The following is a 9281-nucleotide window of genomic DNA, read 5'->3' on the forward strand; positions in this document are numbered from 1 at the left end:
AGTTAATCTGTGGATGCAATGAAACTTTTTTTGTAGAAATGAAATTATTCTAAAATTTATGTGGAATTAGTAGCCAAAATAGTTTTTTGAAAAATGGTTCTTTTGTTTGTTCTTTTGTATACTACATGATTTTAAATTTCATGGTAAAGCTAAAGTAAATAAGACAGTTTGGTGTTATTATAAGGTTAGATTTATAGACAGATGAATCAGGATAGAGAGTCTCCAAATAAATTTACTTTTACGGTCAAGTGATCTCCAACTAAGTGCCAGAGCAAGTCAATGGGGTAAAGCATAGTCTTCTAAACTAATGATGCTGGGACAACTGGATATTCATGAACTACACTCTTAGCTTATATCATAGACAAAAATTAACTGAAAATGAATCATAGACCTAAACATAAGAGCTAAAATTATAAACTTTCTAGAAGAAAATATAGGAGAAAATTTTTTGTAAAGATTTCTTTGGTATGACAACACCAAAAGCACAATCCATAAAAGAACACAATAAATTGAACATCATAAATTTTTTTCAAATCTTATCAAAATACAAATAGTAAAATGAAAATCCACAGAATGGAGACAATATTTGCAAATTATATATCTAATAAAGGACATATTCAGAACATATAAAGAACTCTTAAAAATCAATACTAAGAGGATAGACAATCCAATTTGAAGTTGGCCAAATATTTGAATAGCCGTTTCGCCAAATATAATATTCAAATAATTAATTAGCACAAGATATTGAACATAATTAGTATGGAGATTCAAATTAAAACCACAAAAAGATACCACGTCATGTCCACTAGGATGACTTCAGTCACAAAGGTTGATAATATCAAGCATTGTCCAAGATATGGAAAAATTCCTGATGGGTATATAAAATGGTACAGCCTCTTTGGAAAATAGTTTGGAATTTTCCTGAAAGTTAATCACGTGCTTATCATATAACTCAGCAATTCTATTCCTAGATTTCTTTTCTTTTTTTTTTTTTGAGAAACAGAAGTTAATTAGTAATGTGCACTGCACATATATGTGGGAGCACCAGTGACGGGTAACTCGAGGGGATGATTACAACCTAGACTTTGCGGCATCTTAACAAAAGAACAATACACTTTGAGAAGTGGCACAAAAAAAAGGGAAAGGACTTTAAATTTCTACACCAGCAAATTGTGGGAAGGCAAATACAGAGTGGGAACCCATGAAAGACAAAGTCTTGTTAGTAAAATTTGTTAGGTAGATTCCTTTGGTGCCTTCTCTGAGCTGGTAAGGGTCTAGAGGTATTTCCCGTGATTAACTTCAGTCCTTTCTGGTCGAGAAGGGTAAAGGGACACCTTTCTGAACTTCCGCCCTACTTTTAGGTAAATACGGAGCGAACGGAGAGGTTTTCTTAAACCCGCTTCTCAACTGCCTGCAGTTCAAAGTAATCTTTATGCCAAAGTGGTATATTTTGGGGTGACATATTCTGCTGCCCTTCATATATCTGGCATGCAGAAGGAATCTGTGAAGTGCGGCATTCTCCCATCTTTCCTGAAATTTAAGTTGTTTGCACTCGCCTCGGCCCCTCATATTTACTGGGCACCGATTTTGTTCCTAAGCCTGTGCCAGGGGCCATGAGACGCAGACATTCACAAGTAGAGGGTGCCGTGACGGAACGACCTGGGAAGACAGGAGCTGGGGACAACGCTGCACGGTGCCGGCAGCCCGCCAGTGTCCCCCACACCGAGGTCAGCAGGCTGAAGGGAAGCTGCCAGAAAGGCAAGCATACGGACCAGGGATGGCCTGGGGTGAACAGGGGATCTAGCTGTGCAGACTTTCTGGGTTCTATTTGATAGGGCATTGATTCGAAAGCCAGCATGTAGGGAGAGGCCGCTGAGTGCCAGGCGCAGAGTCAGTAAGGAGCATGAGGCTGACTAAGCCAGCCCCTGCTCTCAGGAGACTTGTCCTCCGAATCAAGCCCTCTCCACACCACAGTGGGGATAGGAAGCAGCGGGTTGAAATACACACATAATTTGTGTCTGATCTACATCACGGACCATCTGCTAGTCCGTAGAAGCGAGGGTGGAGGTCTGGGGTGCTCTGACCATTCGGCTGCTGGACCCGGTGATGGTCTCTGATCCCAGAGGGAGTCAGCAGGCATGTGATGGCCCAGTCCGACCGCCTCTGTCTCTCAAGCCACAGCATTTCTGAGGTTCTGCCTCTCTCATGTCCAGTCCAAGACAAGCTGCTTCCACCTGCCAGGGCTCGAGTGCAAAGGGAGGCCACGCTTCCCTGAAGAGCAAATAAAGGAGCCAGCTGGGAAGGTGGGGGAAAGGCTCTTGGGATCCCTCCGCTGGTTCTGGAAACTACCCCAGCAGCAGCCAGGCCTACTCCTAGATCTCTGTCCATGAGGAAGAAAAACATACATCCCCACCAAGACTTGTATGTGAATGTCTATATAGCATTATCCATAATAGCAAAAACTGGAAGCAATGCAAGTCTCCACCAATTGGTATATCTGTACAATGGTATGCTAATCAACAATAAAAAAGGATCAAACGATTGCTACATACAACATGGATAAATGTTGAAACATTGCACTAAAGTGGAAGAAGCCAGATAGAAAACACTGTATATTGTATAATTCCATTTGTATAAAATTTCTAGAAAAAGGAAAGCTGAAGAGACCGAAGATGATCAGGGGCTGCCTAGAGCTGGGAGTGGAGCAGGGATAAGTTGCAAGTGGACATGAGAGAACTTCATGGAGTGATGCAATTGTTTTGAAATTATATTGTGATGATGTTTGCATAACTGTGTACATTTACTAAAAATTGTTTTAACTATACACTTACAATGAGTGAATTTCATAATATATAGATTATACTTCAGTAAAGAGACATGAAAACAAAAAGTATTTCAGAATTATTAGATTACTTTTATTGGTAGGCAGAGTCACTGAATGTTAGAAGTTGTTTCTCTCTCCTTTTCTCTCTCTGTGTTTTGTTCCATTTGCCAGGGTATATACATTCACTTGGGAATCCTCTGCAGTCCAAGCCATCTCATTCTCAATATATGGTTGCTTTTATGCTTTCTTGCTTGTAGCCCGACCAAACTGGTCCCAGGAGTTTAAATATAAAGGACTAAGCTTCGTGCTTTGATATAGCATTTGTTGGACTCTATACTGAGAGTTATTAGGAATATGTAGATATGTTAATAAAGACACACTATGATTCTTTTTTTAGTTAGGATTTGACAGTTGATTACCACAGTAGAAGAGTAGTATTCAAGTAAGGGAGATTGGTAGGGCAGGACTTGGGCATGCCTGGGTTCCTAAGAGAAATACTCTGAGCAAGCACCATAATATTCTCCTTTACCACAATGCTTGGCTGAGAAGATACATGCACAGGGACAGGCATTTGGAGACAAGTACTGGCTTCCCTGGTGGCTCAGATGGTAAAGAATCCACCTGCAATGTGGGAGACCTGGGTTCGATCACTGGATTGAGAAGATCCCCTGGAGGTGGGCATGGCAACATACTCCAGTTTTCTTGCCTGGAGAATCCCCAATGGACAGAGGAGCCTGGAGGGCTATAGTCCATGGGGTCACAGAGAGTCAACACAACTGAGCAACTAAGCACAGCACAGCACCAGGAGGAGAATTTGAGGCTGCAAGTGGCTTCAGCAGTACTTAGTTAGGGTTAGGTCAGTAAGAAAGAATCTTCATTTTGACTACAAAGTGAGACTGTGTTAATACCTCAGTGGCTCAGGTCCTCAGCCTAGAACTATCTTTATCTGGATATATATATCCATATCTATACACATTACATACATATATGTATATACGATATACATACATACATATACGTATATCATATATATATATATATATATATATATGAAACACTCCATTTCTTTTCCATATATATCAATTCAGTTCAGTCACTCAGTTGTGTCTGACTCTTTGCAACCCCATGGACTGCAGCACACCAGGCCTCCCTGTCGATGATCAACTCCTGGAGTTTACCCAAACTCATGTCTATTGAGTTGGTGATGCCATCTAGCCATATCATCCTCTATCATCCCCTTCTTCTCCTGCCTTCAATCTTTCCCAGCATCTGGGGCTTTTCCAATGAGTCAGTTCTTCACATTAGGTGGCCAAAGTACTCGAGTTTCAGCTTCAGCATCAGTCCTTCCAATGAATATTCGGACTGATTTCCTTTAGGATGGACAGGTTGGATCTCCTTGCAGTCCAAGGGACTCTCAAGAGTCTTCTCCAACACCACAGTTAAAAGCATCAATTCTTTGGCACTCAGCTTTCTTTATAGTCCAACTCTAACATCCATACATGACTACTGGAAAAACCATAGCCTTGACTAGATGGACCTTTATTGGCAAAGTAACATGTCTGCTTTTTAATATGCTGTCTGGGTTGGTCCTAGATTTTCTTCCAAGGAGCAAGCATCTTTTAATTTCATGGCTGCAGTCACCATCTGCAGTGATTTTGGAGCCCAAAAAAATAAAGTGTCACTGTTTCCACTATTTCCCCATCTATTTGGCATGAAGTGATGGGACCAGATGCCATGATCTTAGTTTTCTGAATGTTGAGCTTTAAGCCAACTTTTTCACTCTTCTCTTTCACTTTCATCAGGAGGCTGTTTAGTTCTTCACTTTCTGCCATAAGGGTGGTGTCATCTGCATATCTGAGGTTATTGATATTTCTCCCAGCAGTCTTGATTCCAGCTTGTGCTTCCTCCAGCTCAGTGTTTCTCATAATATACTTTGCATATAAATTAAACAAGCAGGGTGACAATATACAGCCTTGACGTACTCCTTTTCTGATTTGGAAGCAGTCTGTTGTTCCATGTCCAGTTCTAACTGTTGCTTCCTGACCTGCATACAAATTTCTCAAGAGGCAGATCAGGTGATATGGTATTTCCATCTCTTTCAGAATTTTCCACAGTTTATTGTGATCCACCTAGTCAGAGGCTTTGGCATAGTCAATAAAGCAGAAATAGATGTTTTTCTGGAACTCTCTTGCTTTTTTGATCATTCAGCAAATGTTGCCAATTTGATCTCTGGTTCCTCTGCCTTTTCTAATACCAGCTTGAACATCTGGAAGTTCACGGTTCATGTATTGCTGAAGCCTGGCCTGAAGAATTTTGAGCATTACTTTACCAGTGTGTGAGATGAGTGTAATTGTGCAGTAGTTTGAACATCCTTTGGCATTGCCTTTCTTTGGGATTGGAATTTAAACCGACATTTTCCAGTCTTGTGGCCACTGCTGAGTTTTCCAAATTTGCTGACATATTGAATGCAGCACTTTAATAGCATCATCTTTTTGGACTTTAAATAGCTCAACTGGAATTCCATCACCTGTACTAGCTTTGTTCGTAGTGATGCTTCCTAAGGCCCACTTGACTTCACATTCCAGGATGTCTGGCTCTAGGTGAGTGATCACACCATCGTGATTATCTGGGTCATGAAGATCTTTTTGTACAATTCTTCTGTGTGTTCTTGCCACCTCTTCTTAATATTTTCTCCTTCTGTTAGGTCCATACCATTTACGTTTCTTTATTGAGCCCATCTTTGCATGAAATGTTCCCTTGGTATCTCTAATTTTCTTGAAGTGATCTCTAGTCTTTACCATTCTATTGTTTTCCTCTATTTCTTCCTCTAAAGCCTTCCACTGAGGAAGGCTTTCTTATCTCTCTTTGCTATTCTTTGCAACTCTACATTCAAATGGGTATATCTTTCCTTTTCTTTTCCATATATATATATATATATATATATATATACACGTTTTTAAACAAGTCAGCTGTTGATGGGTGCTTGGGTTGCTATTTGTTTTACATGTAGCTGTCCAGTGTCCCCCAGCACCACTCGCTGAAGACATTGTCTTTTCTCCATTGTATATTCTGACCTCCTTTGTTATAGATTAGCTGGCAATAGGTGCATGAGTTTATTTCTGCACTCTCTACTCTGTTCCCTTGTGTGTGTGTGTGTGAGACAGAATGCCATACTGTTTTGATTACTGTAGCTTTTAGTACAGTCTGAGGTCTGGGAGAGGTTTTTTTTTTTTTTTTTTCCCTCAAGATTGCTATGGCAGGCAGCACCACCTCACCTGCTTGCTTGTATCCCTTACTGCTGCTGCTGCTAAGTCTCTTCAGTCATGTCCGACTCTGTGCGACCCCATAGATGGCAGCCCACCAGGCTTCCCCGTTGCTGGTATTCTCCAGGCAAGAATACTGGAGTGGGTTGCCATTTCCTTCTCCAGTATCCCTTACTAGTATCCTGTATTAATAAATCTACTTCTTGCCTATCACCTTACCTCTCATTGAATTTCTTCTGTGCAAAAAAAAGTTGCTTTGGCAATTCAAGGTCTTTTGTGGTTCTAAATAAATTTTAGAATTATTTGTTCTAGTTTTGTGAAAACTGTCATTTTAATAGGGATTGCATTAAATCTGTAGATCACTTTGGGTAGCATGTTCATTTTAACAATATTAATTTTTCCACTCCAAGAGTACCATATATCTCCATTTTTATTAGACCTTTTGAAATTGCCCTTTATCTCTTTGAAACTCTATCCATTTTTTCCCCCAATTTATTTCATCTCTCTTCTTCATATTAGATGATTTCTACTGATTTATCTTCAGGTTCACTGATTCTTTACTCTGTCATCTCCATTCTGCTATTAAACCCATGTAGTTAATTTACTCCAGATACTTTTCGGTTCTAAAGTTTTCTTTTTAAAGAAAAATTAATTAAAAAATTTTTTTTCATTCAATGCAAGTGTATTTTCCTTTGCTTCACTGAGCAAAGGTACGATAGCTGTTTTAAATTCTTGACTGATAATATCTGAGTCATTTCTGCTTGACATCAGTCAACTTCTTTTCCCCTGAGGCCAAGTCATATTTTCCTGGTATTTTATGTATCAAATTGTTTTATACTATATCCTGGACATTAGGAAGACATGTTGTGGAGACTCTGGCTTATGTAATACTGTTCTGAATTATGCAGACATTTAACTTGGGTTGACTCAACCTGAAAACTGCCGTACCTGATGTGGGGAGCATGTGCACAATGTTTTCAGTTTGCTTCATCCATGTATGTGTCAGTGATCAGCAAGAAAGTTTGGCTGAGTTTAAAAGTGGAATTTGGGATTCATCTTCTCTGATTCTATTATTCATGAGGATCCCCCTTATTCTCTGATGACCCTGATTAATTTGGTCTCCTTTCATTGATTCCTCTCCCCAGAAGATAGCAAGCTTTCTATCAAATCTTACCTGCCTCACATTACCATCTCCCTAATTGTGGCTGATCTCAGGGCAAAGTTGCAAAACATGGGAACTCTCCCTTCAGGTCCCTTGTTCCCAATTTCAGCTCTTTCCTCAAATCTACATGTGTTTGTTCAGTTTCCAGAGCTTTAGGCATTTTGATGATGTTGTTATTGTTTAGAGTTCATAGCTATTGTCTGCAGGAAGATTAATTTGTAAGGCTTCTGATTTTATATAAACTGTTTCCATTTTCTGATGGAGTGCAGCTGGGCATGGGCAACTTTATGACTTGATAGATCAAATAATTGGAGAAGGCAATGGCAACCCACTCCAGTACTCTTGCCTGGAAAATCCCATGGATGGAGGAGCCTGGTAGGCTGCGGTCTATGGGGTCGCTAAGAGTCGGGCACGACTGAGGGACTTCACTTTCACTTTTCACTTTCATGCATTGGAGAAGGAAATGGCAACCCACTCCAGTATTCTTGCCTGGAGAATCCCAGGGACAGAGGAGCCTAGTGGGCTGCTGTCTATGGGGTCGCACAGAGTTGGACATGACTGAAGTGACTTAGCAGCAGCAGCAGCAGCAGATCAAATAATAGTCCACCATGGAAATTTCAGCCCATGAAGTCACTTGAAGTCCCCTTATCAGGGATTTAGTCTTTTTCAGAGCCAAGTAGTTAAGATAATTGGAAAATTGCAGACTAGGATAAATATTATTTGCTGTTTACTCAAGAGTCACCATGTCTTACAGGTTTTGACAGAACATGCATCTTCCTCCCTACATGATAAATGTAAGGAAAGGTCTTCCTTTTCAAATGAAATCTCATTTATCTGTTCTATTATCTCTATGGGCTTCCCTGGTGGCTCAGAGGGTAAAGCATCTGCCTGCAATGCGGGAGCCTTCCCTAGGCATCTTTGGTATCTGCCACTCCCAGTTTTCCAGTCTCTCTCAGTAAAATGTCATCAATGTAGCAGACAAGGATGATTTCCTGTAGAATGCTAAGATAAGCAAATACTTTGCAGATTGTTCTGGCAGAGTGGTAGAGGTTGTGTAGCCCTGAGGTAAGGAAATACAGAGTCTCACTGTTCTTGCCAGACACAGTGAATTCATTCAGATGTTTTCTGGTCATTGAAACAGAAAAATTATCATCTTCCAGATACATCATTTTGTACCAGTAACCAAGAACTATATTTATTTGCTCTGGTTAAGAAAATATACCTGGGGCAGCAACTGTGATTGTAATCATTATTTGATTGTGTTTACAGTAATATGCTGTCATTCTTTAAGACCTATATGATCTCTGGAGATATGATATGAATCACCAACTACTATATATTTCAAGCTTTTGAATGTGGTATAATCTTTGAAATTTCACAGGAATGTGTTTTTCTGTTATGTTAAAGAGGTAGCTCCATAGTTTTCATTGGTCTTTCATCCAATAATATGCTTTGCTCCATCGATTAGGGAGCCAATTGAGGGTTCTGACAATTGTTAAGGATGGTTAGTCCAATCATATGCTCAAGACATAGGAGAGTAACTTCAGCTTGTGTTTGTGATCTACACACATAGGCTCAAAATCTTTTTTTCTTTTTTACCCTTTGTGTTTCCTCCCTATTTAGTGAACCACAGAATTAGTTCTAAGTATCCACAGAATATCTGGGTTTTTCTCATTCTCCAGCACACAATTGGACTTCTAACTGGTTATAACTCAGACTGGGAAATGTTAGGAAGAATAAATTCACCATTATTACTCATGATATTATCAGAAACTGCTTCCTCCAGGTTCTCCATTTCATTCAAGGGGCTCTGGGTCTGTGAACTAACTGCAACTTGGGACTTGGTAAAAGATTTTGAATCTTCCTGGTATTTGTTCCCCAGCTAAGAATTCCTTTTGCAATACAGATTAAGTGAAATTGCTTCGTGGGACTTCTGTGATTGTATAGTGGATAAGAATCTGCCTGCCAATGCAGAGGACATGGGTTTGATCCCTGGTCTGGGAAGATTCCACATGCCACAGAGCAACTAAAA

This window comes from Bos indicus x Bos taurus, chromosome 21 (assembly GCF_003369695.1).
Source record: "Bos indicus x Bos taurus breed Angus x Brahman F1 hybrid chromosome 21, Bos_hybrid_MaternalHap_v2.0, whole genome shotgun sequence".
Taxonomy (NCBI): domain Eukaryota; kingdom Metazoa; phylum Chordata; class Mammalia; order Artiodactyla; family Bovidae; genus Bos; species Bos indicus x Bos taurus.